The sequence below is a fragment of the Ovis canadensis genome, chromosome 3, assembly GCF_042477335.2.
Source record: "Ovis canadensis isolate MfBH-ARS-UI-01 breed Bighorn chromosome 3, ARS-UI_OviCan_v2, whole genome shotgun sequence".
Lineage (NCBI taxonomy): Eukaryota > Metazoa > Chordata > Mammalia > Artiodactyla > Bovidae > Ovis > Ovis canadensis.
This window is the reverse complement of record NC_091247.1, coordinates 117,879,943-117,902,827: the sequence shown is the minus strand read 5'-3', so window position 1 is coordinate 117,902,827 and position 22,885 is coordinate 117,879,943. Positions and strand designations below refer to the sequence as shown.

The 22,885-nt window shown below is 43.5% G+C and overlaps 1 protein-coding gene across 4 annotated transcripts in view; it reads left to right on the top strand.

Annotated features, from left to right (window-relative positions):
* Window positions 1-567: 567 nt before the first annotated feature.
* The window catches only part of NAP1L1 (nucleosome assembly protein 1 like 1), a 161,923-nt gene continuing 139,605 nt past the window's right edge, over window positions 568-22,885 (top strand). For 2 of the 4 annotated variants that reach the window (XR_011255819.1, XM_069584046.1), the window contains exon 1: window positions 568-745. The gene's annotated coding sequence lies outside the window, so the exon portion shown is untranslated. The remainder of the gene's footprint in view (window positions 746-22,885) is intronic. The other 2 variants (XM_069584045.1, XM_069584055.1) reach the window with 2 other exon arrangements.

Here is a 22,885-nt window from a genome sequence, read left to right as displayed (position 1 = left end):
AAAATAAATTTTGTATTAACTGTACAAAGGGTGGTGTTTCAGACTGTTAACATGAGGTAATGTATATGAAGTAATATATACACTACTCAAGTAGTGTATACGAAGATGAATCTAGGCCATAAGGCTATAACCTATAAAAGATAGCCTTTTGTCAGTGTTCTAAAATGCAGTATAATTAGATTTCCAGTCTAGATTCTTGTGAAAACAACAAAAGCAGCCAAGTACATTGTCAAGATTTTAATTTAGCAAGTGGGATGAGCATAAATATTTTGTAGGGTTGTTCTTCCTTACTAAAGGGTGACCTCTATTACAGCGTATGTGTTGAGATCTGATGTATAATTGGCAGTGCTGATGTCGTTAATGTCTCTGATTCATTTCCCAAAGAGAAGAGAGAAACATAGGTGGAGAGGAAGCTGGGATTTATTTGGATTCTTTGCTTCCAAATGCAACACCCCCTCCAATTACATCTCTTACTACCTCAATTAACCATTAGCCCAAGGTAATTTTTTTTCCCTCCAGGGTGGTGAGTAAGCAAAATGCTTGAGCAGCAACCTCTATGCTAATTCTGCAGTAGAGGCTGACTGAGATTGTGAGAAGCCCTGCTCTATTTGCATTCATTCAGCCGTCCCTTTGTAAAACAGTGACCCACCCTGCGGTAATTGTAAAATCCACTGCGCTGACCAGGAGAATCCCAGAGTTCCAGCTCACTGCTACCTCTGCTCTTCCCTCAAGAACAGGATCAAGGGTAAGAAGAGTCACTGAGACATGTTTCTGGAAAGTGTAGTCTTGTTGAAAGTGTTTAAAGTAGCCTGTTTGGGGGAAAATGTTCTGTTGGCACTGATTCTTTGGGTATTTTTCATCCCATAAGTCCACGTAAGATGGATCTAGAAGTTACGTTTATGGGATAATGGGTCAAAGACTAGAGATCAGAGAAATTGTTGACCAGGAGATATATTCACAGCTCCTCTCACTCCCCTCACATTTCCTCATTTCACGCCCAAGAAGGAGTCTGTCTGTGCCATAGGCTCTGGATGACTTTGCCTTGATAGGGTCAGAGCTTAAGACAAAAGGCCTAAGAGCTCAGACTGTTCTGGTTCAATGTACATTAACCGAGTTGTTTGGGGTCCGCTCTGGGTCACAAAGCACTGTACACCTGACTTGGGCTACAGCCCAACTAAACATCACATGTTCAGTGGCCAGCCTCATTTCCTGTGCATGCATTTCCCTCTAGAGCAGAATCCAGGTGTGCAGAGTGGCTTGGCCGTCAACCCCTCCATCTTCCTGTACTCCCAACAGGTGGTATAGCTTCGATGAATCAAAGAAGCATATGCCCTAGGGACCACCAGTCGTGGAGTAGATGCCCACAGAGCAACGGAAGTTTGGTAGGACTTGATATCAGAACAAAAAGGGAAGCCTGTGGGGCGCCAACTTGGCCAGGACTTAAAATGCTGGACCAGCAAAGAGCTGAGTAGCCAAGGTCAGCTCGGCAGTCAGCACTGCCTGCTGGGTCTGGAGGCTCTGCCTTCCACTGCTCTGGAAGCTCAACCCAGGACCCCAGCCAGGGATGGGGAGCTCACCATCTCCTCAGCATCCCATGTGTAATAAAAGTGGGTGGCAGGGGGAGTTCTCTTTCCAGAGAACATTCTCTTGTTGCTTAGTCAAATAAGGACCAGTATGTTTCAAAACATGTGGCATTTGGGCAGGGGGCAGGCACAGCTCCACAGCCCTTCCTCTGCAATCACAATATCCTAAAAGCTCTGAAGGCTCAATCCTTATTGGTGAGTGCAGGGAGGAAAAAACTCATTTGGTGGAAAAGACAGTTCTGATCACTAACTGTCTCAGCGCTCCCACTCATCACTATCATATCTGCCGTGTGCATTTTTGTTCCTTTGAAATTTGGGTTTAATTTCACTCTTCAAAAAGAGTAGAAGCTATCCCTGTAGGCAACAGAGACGAGAAGAAAAAGAAGTACCTGCTGTAATCAATAATGTAGTAGGAAAAATTATTACAGAAAACAGAAAGGGGTGTCTGTCTTAATGAAAAATGGAATATCAGAATCAAAACAAAGCATGACTGAAAACTGAATGGCAAGCTGCGGAAGATTTTCTGTGCAGTGATGATCAAGAACTAATTGCAAAGGGCAAACAATGTAGACCACGGCTGTGTGTTTATCAGATGAATTTGACAGTGCAGAAGTGAGCGTATGCTTCCAGTTGGCCATAAATCAAGCCGCTAACATATACTACAAAAACTGAGCATTGAAATCAGTGTGAATATTCAGAAGGCTGTAGTATCAGTCAAGGTTCTCCAAAGAAATGCAAACAATAAAGTATTATTTTGTATGTTTTAAAATATATGTAAAAGAGATCTATTTTGAGGACTTGGCTCACATGATCGTGGGGGCTGGCAATTCCAAAATCTGATTTCGCACTGAGGCCTTCAACTGCATGGATAAGACCCACTGACATTATTGAGGGTAATCTTTACTTAAAGTCAACTAGTTGTAGGTGTTAACCACATGTCACATAATACCTTCACAACAACATCTAGACTGGCATTTGACCAAATAACTAGTCACCAGAGTTAAGCCAAGTTGACACATAAAATTCAACCACCATAGCTGCCTGCAGAATTTAAGAACATCATAATGTAAATACATAAGAAATTTGTAATGACAGCACTCCTACTAATGTTGAAGAAACTAAAATCTCAATAAACTTCCTAAAATAATGTCTGATGCGTACCTTAAACTTGAACATATTTATAATTCGGAAAATAAAGCTTCATGTTCATTTTTTAAAGCTTTATGTTTATAAAGCTATAAAAGAAACATTACTAACAGTGGCTGGAGCGAGAACACCTGCAGGGTTTGACAACACTGAACAGTGGGCTGCTCTCGTGAGCTCTTCAAAGTGCCACCTGCCAGTTCCCTCATCTCTCTCATTTCTGGATCTGTTTCTGTCGATTAACTTCTTCTTAGCTGTGAATTACGTTTCCTTGTTTCTTCAAATGTCTAGTAACTCTTAGTGACTCTTGGAGTATAAAATTGCATACTTGATTTTGTTGGATTTATTCTTTTTTGGGGGAAGGGGGTAAAGTAGAAAAGAATAGCTTTGTTAGGCAAAGGGGGCCGCAGCAGGCCAACACCTCCAAAACCATGTGTCCCTTGGTGAACTTAACTCTTAAGAGTGTTGGATTTTGTTGCTGTTGGCTTGGTCCTTCAAGGCTTTGTTAGGTAATTAGAATAGGAAAAAGGATTCCAAAGTGGCGGTGACTAAAAGACAAAGAAGGGAAGAGAAGGGAAAACGGAGCAAAAGAAGGTCCGAAGACCGGAGTGAGGACCTCAGGTAGAACACAGCTCTCCTGGCTAGCCCGGTTTTCACAGGGCAGGCTCAGAGGGAGGGAAAAACCTGAAAAGAAGAGCCAAAACTGAGCCAGGGGCTTCTCTTCTCTTCATGTCTTTTGGGTCAGTGTGCCCTCACACCTCGAGGAGGTGTTTCCCTTTGCTTGCCAATAAAATTCAGCTATAAACATTGGTCCAGGAGATGCGCACAGAGCTAGTTACAGGCAACTTTGAGCTCAGGGTGAATGAGAACAAATGCTGGACCTTCCTCTGGCCCACCAGGTTCCTTCTGGGCCTCAAGCAAGAGCCCCAGTGGAATGAGTGGGGTGGGAGATCTTTGCTGGCTGTACTTCTCTCCCTGCATTAAAGAGGCCGTGAAATGTAGACTGACTCATCCTCATCCACTTTCACCACAGCTAGAATCCCCCCAATTGGACCACTGAAAGCATCATCTTGTCATCGGGAATATTGCCGGGAGGAGTTCTTAGGCGTGAATGCGCGTATGCTTCTGCACACGCCTAGAGCTGCTGTTGCCATCAGCAGCAGGACTAGGGACCTCGGGGGCCTCCACAGTGAGAGGAGATATTGCCAGTGTTGCTAATAGTTTGCCTCAGGTTGTTGAGGTTGGTCTAAGCAAGTCTGTCCTTGCAGGATAAACCCCGGCGGCTAGTCCACTCAGAGAAAAATAAATAACTGATCATCAATTTCTCTCTAGATGCAAGGGACTTAATGTGTAGCAAAAAGCAAGAAGACAAATAAAATCATCTCTTCACCTCTGCTGTGCAGAAAATGAAATATGTTTTCTTAGAATGTGTTTGGATGATTCAGTTTCCACAGGATGGTGTAACTGTGGAAATTTTTTTCAGTTTTCCAACATGAAATGAAAAGGGCCTTCCTGAAATTGTAATCCTAAGGAACTCTATAGGGATACCCTCCCTAAATGAGCATGGCAACGTATATTTGGAGTAAGGGATCTGTGATGTGTTCAGAAGTGAGGGATATCAGAAGATTTCTTGGCCAAGAGCCTCCAGTCATCCCACTCTTGTCTGAAACTATAAAAACATTGAGAGGAATGAAGTTACAGCTTACAGCCTGTCCACAGCCCTTTGAAAAATTCAAAATCCCTGGGAAAAGTAACCGTTAAGATAACATCAGTCATTCACACTTTAGTTTAAGTTGGGTTATTATCTGGTGCAAAAATGAAGAACTAGCATAGACTTCGAAGGACGTATCTGAGGGAGATGGGAAAGGAAGGATTGTTTGGGAGATAGTACAACATCTAGAAAAAAAGAGTCTAAAGCAAAAATCAAGCACTAAAAATATCTTTTTTCTTTAGTGCCTTATATTGTTGCTGTTTTAAACTCTAAAAGTAACACATGCTAAATCAAATAATACAGAGCCATATAAAATAAAAATGTGTAATCTGTTCCTCCCCCACCAATCTGGTTCCAGTTCAGTCGCTCAGTCGTGTCCGACTCTTTGCGACCCCATGAATTGCAGCACGCCAGGCCTCCCTGTCCATCACCAACTTCCGGAGTTCACTCAGACTCACGTTCATCGAGTCCGTGATGCCATCCAGCCATCTCATCCTCTGTCGTCCCCTTCTCCTCCTGCCCCCAATCCCTCCCAGCATCAGAGTCTTTTCCAATGAGTCAACTCTTCACATGAGGTGCCAAAGTACTGAAGTTTCAGCTGTAGCATCATTCCTTCCAAAGAAACCCCAGGGCTGATCTCCTTCAGAATGGACTGGCTGGATCTCCTTGCAGTCCAGGGGACTCTCAAGAGTCTTTTCCAACACCACAGTTCAAATGCATCAATTCTTCAGCACTCAGCCTTCTTCACAGTCCAACTCTCACATCCATACATGACCACAGGAAAAACCATAGCCTTGACTAGACGGACCTTAGTCGGCAAAGTAATATCTCTGCTTTTGAATATACTATCGAGGTTGGTCATAACTTTTCTTCCAAGGAGTAAGCGTCTTTTAATTTCATGGCTGCAGTCACCATCTGCAGTGATTTTGGAGCCCAAAAAAATAAAGTCCGACACTGTTTCTTCTGTTTCCCCATCTATTTCCTATGAAGTGAAGGGATCAGATGCCATGATCTTCGTTTTCTGAATGTTGAGCTTTAAGCCAACTTTTTCACTCTCCTCTTTCACTTTCATCAAGAGGCTTTTTAGTTCCACTTCACTTTCTGCCATAAGGGTGGTGTCATCTGCATATCTGAGGTTCTTGATATTTCTCCCGGCAATCTTGATTCCAGCTTGTGTTTCTTCCAGTCCAGCGTTTCTCATGATGTACTCTGCATAGAAGTTAAATAAGCAGGGTGACAATATACAGCCTTGATGCACTCCTTTTCCTATTTGGAACCAGTCTGTTGTTCCATGTCCAAGTTCTAACTGTTGCTTCCTGACCTGCATACAGATTTCTCAAGAGGCAGGTTAAGTGATCTGGTATTCCCATCCCTTTCAGAATTTCCCACAGTTTATTGTGATCCACACAGTCAAAGGCTTTGGCATAGTTAATAAAGCAGAAATAGATGTTTTTCTGGAACTCTCTTGCTTTTTGCATGATCCAGCAGATGTTGGCAATTTGATCTCTGGTTCCTCTGCCTTTTCGAAAACCAGCTTGAACATCAGGGAGTTCATGGTTCACGTATTGCTGAAGCCTGGCTTGGAGAATTTTGAGCATTACTTTACTAGCATGTGAGATGAGTGCAATTGTGTGGTAGTTTGAGCATTCTTTTGCATAGCCTTTCTTTGGTATTGGAATGAAAACTGACTTTTTCCAGTCCTGTGGCCACTGCTGAGTTTTCCCAACTTGCTGGCATATTGAGTGCAGCACTTTCACAGCATCATCTTTCAGGATTTGAAACAGCTCAACTGGAATTCCATCACCTCCACTAGCTTTGTTTGTAGTGATGCTTTCTAAGGCCCACTTGGCTTCACATTCCAAGATGTCTGGCTCTAGATTAGTGATCACATCATCATGATTATCTGGGTCATGAAGATCTTTTTTGTACAGTTCTTCTGTGTATTCTTGCCACCTCTTAATATCTTCTGCTTCTGTTAGGTCCAGACCATTTCTGCCCTTTATCGAGCCCATCTTTGCATGAAATGTTCCCTTGGTATCTCTAATTTTCTTGAAGAGATCTCTAGTCTTTCCCATTCTGTTGTTTTCCTCTATTTCTTTGCATTGATCGCTGAAGAAGGCTTTCTTTATCTCTTCTTGCTATTTTTTGGAACTCTGCATTCAGATGCTTGTATCTTTGCTTTTCTCCTTTGCTTTTTGCCTCTCTTCTTTTCACAGCTATTTGTAAGGCCTCCCCAGACAGCCATTTTGCTTTTTTGCATCTTTTTTTCCATGGGGATGTTCTTGATCCCTGTCTCCTGTGCAATGTCACGAACCTCATTCTATAGTTCATCAGGTACTCTGTCTATCAGATATAAACCCTTAAAATCTATTTCTCACTTCCACTGTATAATCATAAGGGATTTGATTTAGGTCATACCTGAATGGTCTAGTGGTTTTCCCTAGTTTCTTCAATTTAAGTCTGAATTTGGCAATAAGGAGTTCATGATCTGAGCCACAGTCAGCTCCTTGTCTTGTTTTTGCTGACTGTATAGAGCTTCTCCATCTTTGGCTGCAAAGAATATAATCAATCTGATTTTGGTGTTGACCATCTGGTGATGTCCATGTGTAGAGTCTTCTCTTGTGTTGTTGGAAGAGGGTGTTTGCTATGACCAGTGCATTTTCTTGGCAAAACTCTATTAGTCTTTGCCCTCCTTCATTCTGCCTTCCAAGGCCAAATTTGCCTGTTACTCCAGGTGTTTCTTGACTTCCTACTTTTGCATTCCAGTCCCCTATAATGAAAGGACATCTTTTTTGGGTGTTACTTCTAAAAGATCTTGTAGGTCTTCATAAAACCGTTCAACTTCAGTTTCTTCAGCGTTCCTGGTTGGGGCATAGACTTGGATAACTGTGATATTGAATGGTTTGCGTGGAGACGAACAAAGATCATTCTGTCGTTTTTGAGACTGCATCCAAGTACTGCATTTCGGACTCTTTTGTTGACCATGATGGCTGCCCCATTTCTTCTGAGGGATTCCTGCCCGCAGTAGTAGACGTAACGGTCATCTGAGTTAAATTCACCCATTCCAGTCCATTTTAGTTCGCTGATTCCTAGAATGTCAACGTTCAGCCTTGCCATCTCTTGTTTGACCACTTCCAACTTGCCTTGATTCATGGACCTGACATTCCAGGTTCCTATGCAATATTGCTCTTTACAGCATCGGATCTTGCATCTGGTTCCACTACCATGTAAATCAGTGTTAACATTTTGCTTGTTTTTTAATTAATTAATCTATTTTAACTGGAGGCTAATTACTTTACAACATCATGGTGGTTTCCGCCACACCTTGACATGAATCAGCCACGGGAACACTTTGCTTATTGAATGTCTTTTCACTGGGTTTATAGGGTATGTTTTTCTATGTTTATATAAGCTCACATATACATGTATAGTATACATAGAGGGTTTTTTAAAGTTTATTTTAACACAAACAAGATTAATGTTTATGCTAATTTATCATGGACATCTCTCCAAATTAATGCCTTTCTCTCATTCTTTATAATAGCACATATATTCTATGACATAGATATATCATAGTTATTCAACAGCTTTTCTGTTTGCATATATACCCTTTATTTCTACTTTTTAATTAAAGATGATGCTTCCTAATATCAGTTTAGTCACTCAGTCATGTCCAACTCTTTGAAACCCCATGAACCACAGAACACCAGGCCTCCCTGTCCATCACCAACTCCCGGAGTCCACCCAACTCATGTCCATTCAGTTGGTGATGCCATCCAACCATCTCATCCTCTGTCATCCCCTTCTCCTCCTGACCTCAATCTTCCAGTGAGTCAGCTCTTCACATCAGGTGGCCAAAGTATTGGAGTTTCAGCTTCAACATCAGTCCTTCCAATGAACACCCAGGACTGATCTCCTTTAGAATGGACTGGCTGGATCTCCTTGCAGTCCAAGGGACTCTCAAGAGCCTTTTGCAACACCACAGTTCAAAAGCATCAATTCTTTGGCGCTCAGCTTTCTTTATGGTCCGACACTCACACCCGTACATGACTACTGGAAAAACCGTAGCTTTGGCTAGATGGAACTTTGTCGGCAAAGTAATGTCTTTGCATTTTAATATGCTCTCTAGGTTTGTCATAGCCTTTCTTCCAAGGAGCAAGTGTCTTTTAATTTCTTGGCTGCAGTCACCATCTTCAGTGATTTTGGAGCCCAAGAAAATAAGGGAAATAATACGGGAATTGATAAATAAACTGAGATGTAGTTATAGAATATCATAGTTAAAATAAATGGACTTGTGTATGTAGCAACGTTTAGATCATAAAAACAGTCTTGAATGGAGAACTATGCAGTAGCATATTGGACACCTTCTGACCTGGGGGCTCATCTCCCAGTGTCCTGTCTTTTTGCCTTTTCATATTGTTCATGGGGTTCTCAAGGCAAGAATACTGGACTGAGTTGCTGTTTCCCCCTCCAGTGGGCCACATTTTGTCAGAATTCTTCACTGTGGCCTGGCATCTTCGGTAGTCGTGCATGGCCTGGCTCATGACTTCATTGAGTTACACAAGCACCTTCCCAGCACCGCGACAAGGCTGTGATCCATGAAGGGGTAAGGCAATCAGTACATACTTTTATTGTATATTCTTAGCCTTTTATGTAACAGGTAATTTTATTCTGCATATTTTTTTTCTACTCAAGATTTTTTTTAAGATCCAAACATGTCTGCACATTTGGCCCATGGTCAGTTCAGATAACTTTAAACGTGAGAGTCTTGAAATGTTTGCCTTATAGAATGCAGTGTTTGGTTGTCAGTAACAAGTCCTGATATTTAACGCCAGTGTCCGAAGTTCGCCACCTCTCTGGCTTTAGCTTTTACGCAGGCGCATCTGTTTGTGCTGGCCCTGTTTTATTTCACTGCCGTTTTGTCATCAACATCATCATTGCATCCGAGGCTTATATGATTATTTCATGTAACTTCGTAAACCACAGTGTTGGCTGATAACACAGGGCCTCAGAAGGCAGGTAATCTTATTATGACTTCGAGCACAAAGCTCTGCTCCCAGGGGGCACGGGTCAGCGACAGTGAGTTAAAGCCTTGTCCACAACGATGCACACCATGGTGGTGATATCTTGACAGTCTCAGTTTTGAATTATCTTTCCAGGTGTTCTCTCAGCAAAATTAGAGAAACCCCATTTGCAGTGAAAGTCCTTAGACCGTAAAGTGAAAAATGACTTAGAATAGAAACTTTTACGCTTCGACAAAGTGGATTTCTTCCCTTCTTGATTTAGTCTGAAGGTAATTATCATTTGGAATTCAGGAAAAGTAGTGCAGAAACCACAAATGTCTTCTTTTGGAGTGATAGGTTACTGATGGCTATGCCCTGGAAGATTTTAGTTGTTGATTTTTAGGGAATGACTTGGAATCAGCTCTGCTCTGAGCTGTAGGAAAAAAGTCCAAGTCCATTCCTTTCCTTTCTTTTCTTTCTTGATATCTTAGTCCATTGAGGCAGCTGTAAGACAACACCATGAATCAGGTGGCTTATAAATAACAAACATTTATTTCTCACAGTTCTGGAGGTAGTGAAATTTTTTTTTCCCTGAAAGTCTAGTGGGTTTTTTGTTTTGTTTTGTTTTGTTTTTAACACGACTGCTCGTTCTTTCTATTTGACTGGGCCGGATCTTAGTTGCAGCACATGGGGTCTGCAGTCTTCAGTGCGTCATGCAGCGTCTACCCGGGGCGTGTATGTGGGATCTAGTTCCCTGACCAGGAGTTGCCCCCTCCATTGGGAGTGTGGAGTCTTAATCACTGGACCACCAGGGAAGTCCCGGAAGGCGGTGAAGTCTTAAGATCAAGCACTGGCAGATTCAGGGTCTGCTGAGATCACGTGGTAACCTCACATTGAAGGGACAAGATTGCTTCCAGTTGCCAAGGGGTGTCTCCTGAATGTCCGTGGACAAGCTAGAATGGAAATTTCTGCTTAGGGAATGCAAGGTAGAGATTCTCCCCTGGGGAGAACTAGCCCAGGGTGAGGACCTTGGGGGTCTACAAGGAACTGAATGTCAGAGTAAGACAAATTTCCAAGATCTAGAAACAGGTGTCAAGAAAGAGAAAGTAGATCCAAGATGCATGTCCAAGAATATCAGAGTAAAACTGGATGCTTGAATACATTTCTGGCAACAGAAGGCATATGAAGAAGGCAAAGTCAGCAACATGCAGAGGTGAAGCTGTATGCTGGGGTGAGTGAGGTTGCTGAAAAAAAAGTGAGAGTGAAAGCTGTAAGGGGTACCAGGGCTTTTCAGAATACAAGAGTAAATAGATTGGTTCAGTCACAATATTTCTCTATAACGTGAAACTATAAAAAGTGGAAGAAACCTGTACATGGAGGTTCATAGCAGCTTTATTTATAAATTGCTAAAAACTTTAATTAGCCCAGATGTCCTTCAAGGTGAGTAGTTATACTGGACTACTCAGCAATAAAAAAGGGAACAAATTATTAATGTACTCAACCACTGGAATGAAGTGATGGGGAAGTACTCTGAGTGGAAAAAGTTAAAACCCCAAAAGGTTACTCACTGTATGATCAAAAAGTAAAATACCATAAACGGGGGACAGATTGGTGGCTGCTCGGGGCTGACGAATCAGGGTGAGGAGAATAAGACTGGGGGATTGTGTGCAAGTCCGTGTCCTGGCTGTGACTGACACGGTAGTTTTGCAGGATGGTGCCGCTAGGGAAAACTAGGAGGCGTGCGCAAGAGACCCTCTGTAGTATTTCTTACACCTGTATGTGCATTTACAATCACAGCAATAAAAACTTCAATTGAAAACTTAGGGTCACGTGATAAAATGACTCGTCAGACTTGAGAGCAATTTGATGTAACATACACGTATTGGATGATTGTTAAATGATGGGTGCTAAGGTTGGTGATGAGGGAATGCAAAGGTCTGAAGCCTTACCTAATGACCTTCCTAGCCGGAGAGAACGGTCTGAAATCCACCTAATTTTACTAAGGCTTTGCTTAGGAAGACAATGATGGACTCCTCCATTTGTGTTTTCTAATTCATGAATTACTGAGTGAGTGGCCGTCCTGGAGACATACACGGTGAGTACTACCAAGTTGGCTAAAGCTCTGGTGTCATGAAGCACATTTGAAAGGGGTGGGCAGCAATACAGATTTCCCCAGGAGAAAGTCTCTTGGGAAGATACGAGGTTGGAGACTGAAGGAGACTCCTAAGGACTCCATGGCCATGCTGGGTCAAGTGAAGGTTCGTGGAGTCCTCCAGGAAACAGAGACCCCTAGAGGCCTTATGCTTTCATGAAGTCTGGCTGAAACCATAGATTACTTGTACAGCTTCCAAATACCTACTCTGCTGGTATATGGAGGAGATTGGATAGGTTGGATTATTCCCCTCTTTTCCTGGGTAAACTGTCAGACAGCATTCCTGAGCTCTCTTGGAAGTCAGATGTAGCTGCGTGCCTGAGTTTTGTCAACTGGAAATCCCAAGTAGACAGGACACTGACTTCAGGATGCCCCACCTCGAAATATAGTCCTTCAGTATATTGATTATTGTGAGCCGTAGGCATTTGAAAGACGGTAAATATAAAGACAGGTTTTCTGTGAACTCCACTTACCTGCCTAAAGACAGAACCTCTAAAGTCGCTCAGTCGTGCCCGACTCTTCGCGACCCCTTGGATAGTAGCCTGCACCAAGCTCCTCCGTCCATGAGATTTTCAAGGCAAGAGTATTGGAGTGGGTTGCCATTTCCTTCTCCAGGGAATCTTCCCAACCCAGGGATCGAACCCAGGTCTCTCACATTGTAGACAGACGCTTTACTGTCTGAGCCACCAGGGAAGTCCTGCCTCAAGACAGAACCTCTAAAGGTAACTCAACTTTCATAGATTCCCCGCCCCACCCCCCACCCCCCCCCGCCCCAGAGTTTCATCAACCAGGGAAGATTGACTGTTATCACTGAAAAGACTCTATGTTGACGCCACATCCAAACTCTATCACCAACTATCATACCTGCCATCTGTTCTTCTAAGGAGCTATTTATCTTTCCTGAAAATCATACATACAGTCTAAGATGCATACATTCCCCTAAGATACATACATTCCTCTCCCCCTTTCCCAATTGAAATGATGAAGTGAAGTGAAGTGAAGTCACTCAGTCGTGTCCAACTCTTTGTGACCCCATGGACTGTAGCCTACCAGGCTTCTCTGTCCATGGGATTTTCCAGGCAAGGGTACTGGAGTGGATTGCCATTTCCTTCTCCAGAGGATCTTCCTGACCCAGGAATCGAACCCAGGTCTCCTGCATTCCAGGCAGATGCTTTACCCTCTAAGCCATTGGGGAGGCCCAGCTGTAGGAAATGTGTGTCCTAAAACAGAAAACTAGAACATTAGACCAGGCTACCACACACGTGGGGCTTCCCTCATCGCTCAGTCGGTAAAGCACCTTCCAGATAATTTGGGAAGAACAATTTTTTATCCCATTCTTTTCATGTATCTTTCTAAAAATTAGGGGAGAAATTTTTAGCTGAGATCCCTGGAATAAGAAAAGATTAACAAGAAGTTTATTAACATGTACACCTCATGCATACATGGGAAATACCCAGGAGAAAATGAGTAACCCTCCAAGGTGCCTTAGAACTTAAGTTTATGAAGTACCTTAGCAAAGTAATGATAATTTTCTATAGAAGTGATGAGACAAAGAAAAAGGACCTTGAGTTTCTGGGGACAGCAAATAATGGTAAGGCAAATATCTAGGAAGCTAATAGAAGCTAATTAGTGAAGTTTGTTATGTAGAGTCTTTTGGTACCATCTCCAGTACTCTTGCCTGGGGAATCCCATGGACAGAGGAGCCTGGCGGGCTGCAGTCCATGGGGTCGCAGAGAGTCGGACACGACTGTGCGACTAACAACAACCAGGTATGTAGGATCGAACGTTATCTCTGGTGATTAACTTCTGTTCTTCCTGGTCGAGAGAGGAGGAGGGATTCCTTTGAAAATTTATGTTTTGCTTTTAGGCAAATAGGGGAAGGCCAGGGAGCTTTCCTTCTATCTGCTTCTTCTCAACTGCCTTCAACTCAAAATAATCCTTATGCCGACATGGCGTGTTTTGAGAGTGGCATATCCTGTCACCTAGCAGACTATGCGTGAGCGCATGAACTGAGGTGTCGCACATGCATGAGCATAAAGTCCCTTATGGTGCTGCGTGGACCTGGGGGGTGGGAGGGGCAGGAAAGCAACTGGCTACAGGCCAGGAAGCTGGAGGTTGTCCCCCTTGCACTGCCATGTTCTAGCACAACACTTGCAGGAGTTTGTGAATTCTAAATCTGAACTTGGCTTCTAGGTCATTATGAAGACATATCGGTAAAGTAAAAGATGAATCATGTTGTATTACTTTGTGAGTTTTCCTTATAACCTTAAATATCTGGGCACATGGCATGCTGCTGCTGCTGCTGCTGAGTCGCTTCAGTCGTGTCCAACTCTGTGCGACCCCATAGACGGCAGCCCACTAGGCTCCCCCGTCCCTGGGATTCTCCAGGCAAGAGCACTGGAGGGGGCTGCCATTTCCTTCTCCAATGCATGCGTGCATGCTCAGTCACTTCAGTCGTGTCTGACTCTGTGCGACCCCATAGACGGCAGCCCGCCAGGCTCCCCCGTCCCTGGGATTCTCCAGGCAAGAGCACAGGAGGGGGCTGCCATCACCTTCTCCAGCACGTGGTGTAGGAGTCTCCATCTGCACCCAGGCCCTGCAGGAAGAGGAACAGGCCTGCTTAAACATTTGCCACATTGACGCGACCACCCACACTTCCCTCCCTCCTTCCTTTCGTCTCTCCTGTACCCTTCACTCCTCCTGCTGTCCCTCCATGTCTTCCTTCTTTGCTTTTTGTCATATCTGTCTGTCTGTCATCTGTTTTTCTATGTTAATGTGCTTTTTTTTTTTTTTTGATGATGAAACATTTGAAACCATTACCCATAGAGTTAACAGAACCTGATGACTAACAGGAATTCTTGAGCTTATCTTGCAGAATAAAGGATAGGAAACAGCTTGTTAAAAGCCCTCTGCTTACCCTGAGGAAACCAAAATTGAGAAACACACATGTATCCCATTGTTCACTGCAGCACTATTTACAATAGCTAGAACATGGGAGCAACCTAGATGTCCACCAACAGATGAATGGATAAAGAAGTGGTGGTACATAAACATGATGGAATATTACTCAGCCACAAAAAGGAACCCTTTGAGTCAGTTCTAATGAGGTGGATGAACTTAGAACCGATTATACAGAGTGAAGTGGGTCAGAAAGAGGAAGAAATATTGTATTCTAATGCATATATATGGAATCTAGAAAAATGGCACTGAAGAATTTACTTACAGGGCAGCAATGGAGAAACAGACCTAGAGAATAGACTTACGGACATGGGGAGAGGGGAGGAGAGGGTGAGATGTGTGGAGAGAGTAACATGGAAATTTACATTACCATATGTAAAACACAGCGAATGGGAATTTGCTGTATGGCTCAGGAAACTCAAACAGGGGCTCTGTATCAACCTAGAAGGGTGGGATGGGGAGGGAGATGGGAGGGAGGTTCAACAGGGAGGAGATACGTGTATACCTATGGCGGATTCATGTTGCGGTTTGACAGAAAACAAAATTCTATAAAGCAATTATCCTTCAATAAAAAAATAAATAAAAATTTAAAAATCTCTCTGCCTTCCTTGATTGTTTGCTTTAGTTTTCTTTCTTTATTTCTTTTTTTCCTCTCTAATTGCATACCTTTCCAGCTTCACATAGCCTGTTGTTTTACAGGAACTTAGGGTGGGCTCTTGTCAAATGTGAGCCAGCTCTGAATGGTTGGGACCACTGACCCTAAAACTGGGCCTGTGCAGGGGTCTTTTGACATCAGAGGACCTGAAAACTCCACCCTCAGATCATGCTTTGCTGTTTTATCCAATCATTGAGTCGCGTCTGACTCTTTGCAACCCATGGACTGCTGCACTCCACGCTTCTCTGACCTCCACTATCTCCCAGAGTTTGCTTAGATTCATGTCCATTGGGTCAATGGTGCTACCTAACCATCTCATCCTCTGCCGTTCCCTTCTTCTTATACCTTCGATATTTCCCAGCGTCTAGGTCTTTTCCAATGAGTCAGTTCTTCACATTGGGTGACCAAAGTATTGGAGCTTTAGTTTCAGCATCAGTCCTTCCAATGAATATTTAGTTGATTTCCTTTAGGATTGATTTGTTTGATCTCCTTGAATGGTAAAGCATCTGCCTGCAACGTGGGAGACCTGGGTTCAATTCCTGGATCGGGAAGATCCCCTGGAGAAGGAAATGGCAATCCACTCTAGCACTCTTGCCTGGAGAATCCCATGGACAGAGGAGCCTGATAGGCTACAGTCCATGGGGTTGCAAAGAGTCGGACACGACTGAGCGACTTCACTCACTGAAGTCGGCAGGAAGTAGATTTACTAACATAGGACACTTGTGAGAGATGTAAGTGGGCAGGCAAGGGACTTCTGCCTCAAAGATTAAGTGGGCTCAGTTCAGGTCAGTCATTCAGTCGTGTCCAACTCTTTGCCACACAATGGACTGCAGCATGCCAGGCTTCCTTATCCATCACCAATTTCCAGAGCTTGCTCAAACCCATGTCCATTGAGTCGGTGATGCCATCCAACCATCTCATCCTCTGTCATATCCTCCTTCTCTCACCTTCAATCTTTCCCAGCATCAGGGTCTTTTCCAATGAGTCAGCTCTTCACAACAGATGGCCAAAGTATTGGAGCTTCAGCATCAGTCCTTCCAATGAATTATTCAGGACTGCTTTCCTGAGGATTGATTGGTTGGATCTCCTTGCAGTCCAAGGGACTCTCAAGAGTTTTCTCCAACACCACAGTTCAAAAGCATCAATTCTTTGGTTCTCAGCTTTCTTTATGGTCCAATTCTCACATCCATACATGGCTACTGGAGAAACCATAGCTTTGACTATACAGACCTTAGTTGACAAAGTAATGTCTCTGCTTTTTAATATACTATCTGGGTTTGTCATAGCTCTTCTTCCAAGGAGCAAGCATCTTTTAATTTCATGGCTGCAGTCACCATTTGCAGTGATTTTGGAGCCCAAGAAAATAAAGTGGGCTGCATTTTTATGATGGAAGGAAAGAGGCAGAGCAATAAAAGACTGCCTTCTTCCTCATTCTTCGAGTAGCCATCACCAGCGTCTCTTTCATATCAGGCAGGAGAATATCTTACCCTGTGAGGTCAGCTGGGACTGTCATAGCACTTATTTAAATCAGCAAAAGGGTGGTAAGATTGTTCTCTTTCACTTAGTGACCTGGGGTATATCTTGTATTTTCATGTATGACTTTATAGTTAAGCAAGACTGCTTCATTCCAAACATTCCCATAGCTTTTTTGAGTGATCATTGACTTACGCTTGTCTCCCAGAGATCTAGAGGTTTCCCTCTCTGTCTATAATTCCCTACTGGGACTTCGACAACTACCCGTATAACTATCCTATTCTATCCCTATCACCTCTAATCACCTCTCTGCCCAGGACTACCTGTTTACCACATCAATCTCCCTACCCCCTCGCCTTCAGGGAGGCAAATCTGACACTTGTTCCCTCACCTCCTCTCTTGGCTGTCTTGTAAATAAACTCTTTCTCTGCCACAAACCTCCACATCTCAGCATTTGGCTTGCTTCAGGTCAAGCAGATGGACCTGGTCTGATAACACATTTGAAAGTATGTGGCAAACATCATGATACCTCATCTCTTAACACTTTATGTGTTTTCTAAGAAAAAGGACATTCTCCTGTTTAACCACAATATTATAGCACACCAAAGAAGTTTAATGTTGATGTAATAAAATGATCTAATATGTAACCTATATTCAGGGTTTTTTCCATTGTCTTAAAAAGGCCCTGTGGGGGCACTGTGCATGTCTTTATGCTATTTGTCTAGTTATCCTTTTTGGTTGTAGTTTATAAAAACATAAGGTCATGATGGATTGGGAAAAGAAAAACTGGTTCTTCACCTCAGATAGTTTGAGAAGCACTGTCATGGGAAGAGGGACCCCTTCCAGGGCCCGAAAGGGGGCTCTTGTCTAACTCTTGGAAATGAATTGTCCACGGGGACACACGTGCTGACAAGGCAAGGGGCTTTATTGGGAAGGGGCGCCTGGGCAGAGAGCAGCAGGGCAACGGGGCCCAGGGGGACTGCTCTGCCGCGTGGCTCTCAGTCTCGGCTTTACGTGATGGATTAGATTCCAGGTGTCTCTGGCAATCATTCTGATGCCGGCTCCTTCCTGGCAGTGGACACACTGCTCAGCCAAGATGGAAGCCAGAGAGGAGGATTCTGGGAGGCGGGAGGACACGTGGCATCTCCTTTGGGCTCTTCCCAGATTCTTCCAGATGGTGGTGGCTCGTTAGTTCTATATTCCTTACCAAGACCTCCTGTCGTAAAACAACTCATGCAAATGGTTGCTGGGGTGCCTGGTTAGGGTGGGCAGTTTCAGTCAGTGCGTTTCCCCCAACAGTGCAAAACAGTGTTTGTCAGGAGTGTAAGTATGCCCGTGTTTGTAGGGTGCAGGCGCTGGGGAGGAAGGCATTCCTCTTCTCTTCTAGGTTCTTCTGGCTGGTCTAAGAATTAAACTGACCTGAGACAGATTAACAGGAAAACCGAGTAACTCCCTCAAACGGCTGAAGCCCTCACCTTAAATACCATCCTTAGCTGAAGACAAAAGTTGTTGAGTGCGGAGAGAGTCAGTTACCAGGAGGATAGCAGGAAAAGCAAAGTGAGCGAGAATGATTAGGGTGCAGATTTAAGTCCTTGCCTTTTCCATTGATAAGAGTTTCTAGAGCTTTCCTCTTCCGGGTACAAAGAGGAAGACACACAAATAGAGATTTCTGTTACAAATGTAAATATGTCTTACAAAAGAGCAACTCGTCTACTTGGTTTTCAGAACCCTTTCCTTGTCTACTGTTTTTCAGGAAACAACCACTTTAAAACAATTAATACACCAAAGAGATATATTTAGGGTGGCAAATTCTGCTCTCCTACAAAGGGAAGGATAGAGTCATTAGTTTCTTAGTTTTAGGCTTTTTTCCAGTGTAGGAGTCAATCAAGAATCACCCTGTCAACTGAAGACAAATGTACAGCCTAAATGTTGAGAATTATGTTTTGTTCAGCAAAATTTCTGAGAACTCAAGCCTGGAAGGCAGCCTGTCAGGTAGCTGAGGGGCTGCTCTGAAGAGGTAAGGCAGGAGCTGGGATTTATAGAAGTTTTTGCAACAGAAACCGGATAGTCAGAACATCAAGAGATTACTGTTAATTAAAGAAAACCAGACATCTCAAGTTAATGAACTGAGCGCTTTTCTATGTATGGGGAGATATACGAATCTGGGCTCACTTAAACCATCCTTTCAATATGCCCCTTGCTATCTGGAGCTGGTATTCTGGTCTCCCATTCTGGATCCCCTCAGGGCACACAGCTGGGGTGGCTGCAGTGGCTGATGTCTTGATAGCCACACCCTCCTTTGTTTACTGATATGGCAGGTGACATCCACAACGTAACATTTGCCTTTCATGCTGTATAGTAACAAGGTTATGAAAAACCAAGAAAAGCTTCTGTTAAATAGAGGTCAAATTAGATTGCTTGGTATAATTGGTGGGAATGTTAAAACACTAAGCACATTTTATGGAAATAGAATGCATAGGTCTTCAGCATTTTAGGGGATTAAGAGGAGCAGCCAACAGTAAATGCCAACAGCCTTTGTGCTTTAATTTCAGAGTTTTTTCCAGGGCTGTTCTTCCTTCATGATATGCACCTGCCTTTTCTTTGGCTTCTGCCCTGATTTTATATTTGTCCTGAAATTTAGGTGGAATAAAAACAATGTCAGATGAGGGAATTTTTAGAACAAATAAAACTGTAAGCCAGTTGTGCTCACCTTTTCAACAAATGAATTGCACTTTGCACATTTGCAAACCCTTGCACCGTTAAACACGGGTTTCCTCACCTCTCTCTTGGGCATACTGCTTTTTCCATGGCCTCACAGGGAGCAGTAAAACAAGGATGTTTGTGAAATACTGTTGTTTCCTAATAACTCATTATCTTCCTAATAACTCATTATTTTTCATGGCGAGAAAGTGATGTTATACCATCATCTGTCTTAACAAGATTTCATTTAAGAATAAAAATGTTCTTAACAAGGAATGTAACCAGATAGGTTTGGGGGTTCCCATGTTAGCAAACTCAGGTTCGCAAAAGCCAATATTTAGGAGACACGGGTTGGCTAGAAAAGAAAGATTGCTTTATTCAGGAGGCCAGTAACCTGGGGAGAAGGTGGACTCCAACCTGAAGATTCTGCTCTACCATGAGAGTTTATAAAGGAAGAAAGGGGAAGTCAGTCACTGTTGATCATTTGGAGAGGGTTCAGAGTCTTTGTTTTCTTCTACTTTGCGCAGACTTTCTTCTGATTGGGCTCAGATGGTAAAGAATCCACCTGCAGTGCAGGAGACCTGGGTTCGATCCCTGGTCAGGGTGATCCCCTGGTGAAGGAAATGGCAACCCACTCCAGTAATCTTGCCTGGAAAATTCCATGAAGAGGGGACCTGGTGGATTACAGTCCATGGGGTCACAAAAGAGTCGGACGCGAGTGAGTGGCTGACATTTTCACTTCTGATTGGTTGGTGAAGTGACAGGGTGGCCCTCCAGGACTCCTGTGCTCAGCCCAAAGTTGCCATCCTACACCTGGGTTCCTGCCTCAGTTCCTGCCGAAACCTCAGCTCCTGCCGGAGAACCCTAAGACACTGTTGTGTGTGCCACTTAGGAAGAACTGCCCTATCGTTGCAGTATTGTCTTTCGATTGCTCCTCCTTCGTTTCTGCATTCCTTCACTTCCCCGAGAGCAGCTATTTGGATCTGTTCTTCGGTACTCAGGGAAGGTCTGTGAGGCTGAAGTCTCTTTCCTACAAACAAGAAATGGGAGACACCGAAAGGATTTGTACGCAGAAGGGCCCCACAGAGTCCTGCTCAGTTTCACTTGGAGAAAGAAAAGCAGCCCTTGCTTTCTTGACAGAAGGGAAGCCGTTTCGCCTAAGCTGCTCTGTGATCTCAGCCTGGCCACGGTGCTTGCCAGGCCTCAGATATCAGTAATCTTAAGGGAAGTACAGGGATGCAGACACAAAGGAAAAGCAGTCAGTCAACAAACTGTTGGCTTTAATACAGACTTCTAGTTCCTCCTGGGGATGTGCAGAATAATCTGAGACACAGGTTTAAATTCTGTAGGAACTAAAGTCCCCTACCCTGCAGAGGCTGGTAAGATATAACAGAGAAGTTGGAAGATGGTAGATGACACCACCCTTATGGCAGAAAGTGAAGAAGAACTAAAGAGCCTCTTGATGAAAGTGAAAGAGGAGAGTGAAAATGTTGGCTTAAAGCTCAACATTCAGAAAACGAAGATCATGGCATCCAGTCCCATCACTTCATGGCAAATAGATGGGGAAACAGTGGAAACAGTGCCAGACTTTATTTTGGGGGGCTCCAAAGTCACTGCAGATGGTGACTGCAGCCATGAAATTTAAAGACGCTTACTCCTTGGAAGGAAAGTTATGACCAACTCAGGCAGCATATTAAAAAGCAGAGACATTACTTTGCCAACAAAGGTCCATCTAGTCAAAGCAATGGTTTTCCAGTAGTCATGTATGGATGTGAGAGTTGGACTATAAAGAAAGACGAGTGCCGAAGAATTGATGCTTTTGAACTGTGGTGTTGGAGAAGACTCTTGAGAGTCTCTTGGACTGCAAGGAGATCCAACCAGTCCATCCTAAAGGAGATCAGTCCTGGGTGTTCACTGGAAGAACTGATATTGAAGCTGAAACTCCAATACTTTGGCCACCTGATGTGAAGAGCTGACTCATTGGACGGGACCCTGATGCTGGGAAAGATTGAGGTCAGGAGGAGAAGGGGATGACAGAGGATGAGATGGTTGGATGGCATCACCGACTCGATGGACATGGGTTTGGGTGGACTCCAGGAGTCGGTGATGGACAGGGAGGCCTGGCGTGCTGCAGTTCATGGGGTCGCAAAGAGCTGGACACAACTGAGCAACTGAACTGAACTGAACTACATACTAAGACCCCAGACTGATCAGAACCTAAGGAATGATGGTATTGACCTTTTCTGACCCTTCTGAATTCAAGCAAGTAAAGCTTGGACTCTGGCAACCTTTACCCCAATTCTGTGCTGAATTCTCTTCTGCTCAAGCTTCTTCGTGACTATGCTTACACCACCCAAGCCTCTTCATATATATGCATGTACCTTTAGCTTAAAACTTCCCCAATGTCACAGTAGTGAAGACTGCTTTGGGAAAGATCCCCAAGGTTCTCCTTACCTGCTGCAAGTAGTAGGTCCTTCCTTTTCCTGCTCTTGGGCTTGGTTGTATCTTTTGGCTCAACACCTATCAAGAGGTGAACCCAGTATTCAGGTAACAGCAACACATTAGAACTAGACAAACACTGGGTATGAGAGATTGTTACTCCTAAATGTTTATTTGAGGTTTCCATTATGTTTTTGTTTGAACCCAAGAGCCCATTGGAAGACTGGCATTTTTTTTTTGAATATTTATCAGTGGAAGAAAATAAGAAGCAGAAAGTTCTTTTCAAACAAACTCCTGACTCCTTAAAGATATTAAAAATGATTTGCTTTACTTTAAAGGTATAAGTAATTGAAGATCAGAAAGATAGTGTTGTCCTGTAGTATGATACGTATAGATAGAAATAATACACGTCTGTATATATGCACCCCACTGCAGAGATGAATCTTTATTCATCTAAGTCAATGCTATTCAAACATGGCCAGTTAGCACATAACTAAGTATTTGTTATCAGTTGTTGAACAAATTTCTAGGCCCAAGATGGACCCACTTCAGCCCTGGGTGCCATGTCAGCAAACCAGAACTCAGGTAACTTTCATAACTATTGCTCAGTTGCTCAGTCATGTCCAATTCTTTGTGACCCCATGGATTCTAGCCTCCCAGGCTCCTCTGTCCATGGGATTCTCCAGGCAAGAACACTGGAGTGGGTTGCCATAACTTTCATGTCCCTGTAAATGCTCTGCTTGACCAGAAATGCAGGCTATTCAGTCAGCCAACCCCAAACACCAAGCCAAGTCTGGGTTTCACACTTAATTCCTTGTTCCTTCTTACTCCATATGAGGTTGACTGTGTGACTTCAGCCAATCAGATATTTTCTGGTTTTCTATTTCTTGTTCTTTATTTGCTGTCCTATAAAATCATCCTGCCTTCTGCCCTATTTTGCAATTCTCCAAGCGGAGATTGTCTGCTTCATGAAGTGTTAAATAAAGGTTGTTTGTATTACCTAAACTGTCTTCATCTTTGTTGTCGTTTTTCAGTTGCTAAGTTGGATCCAACTCTTCACAACCCCAT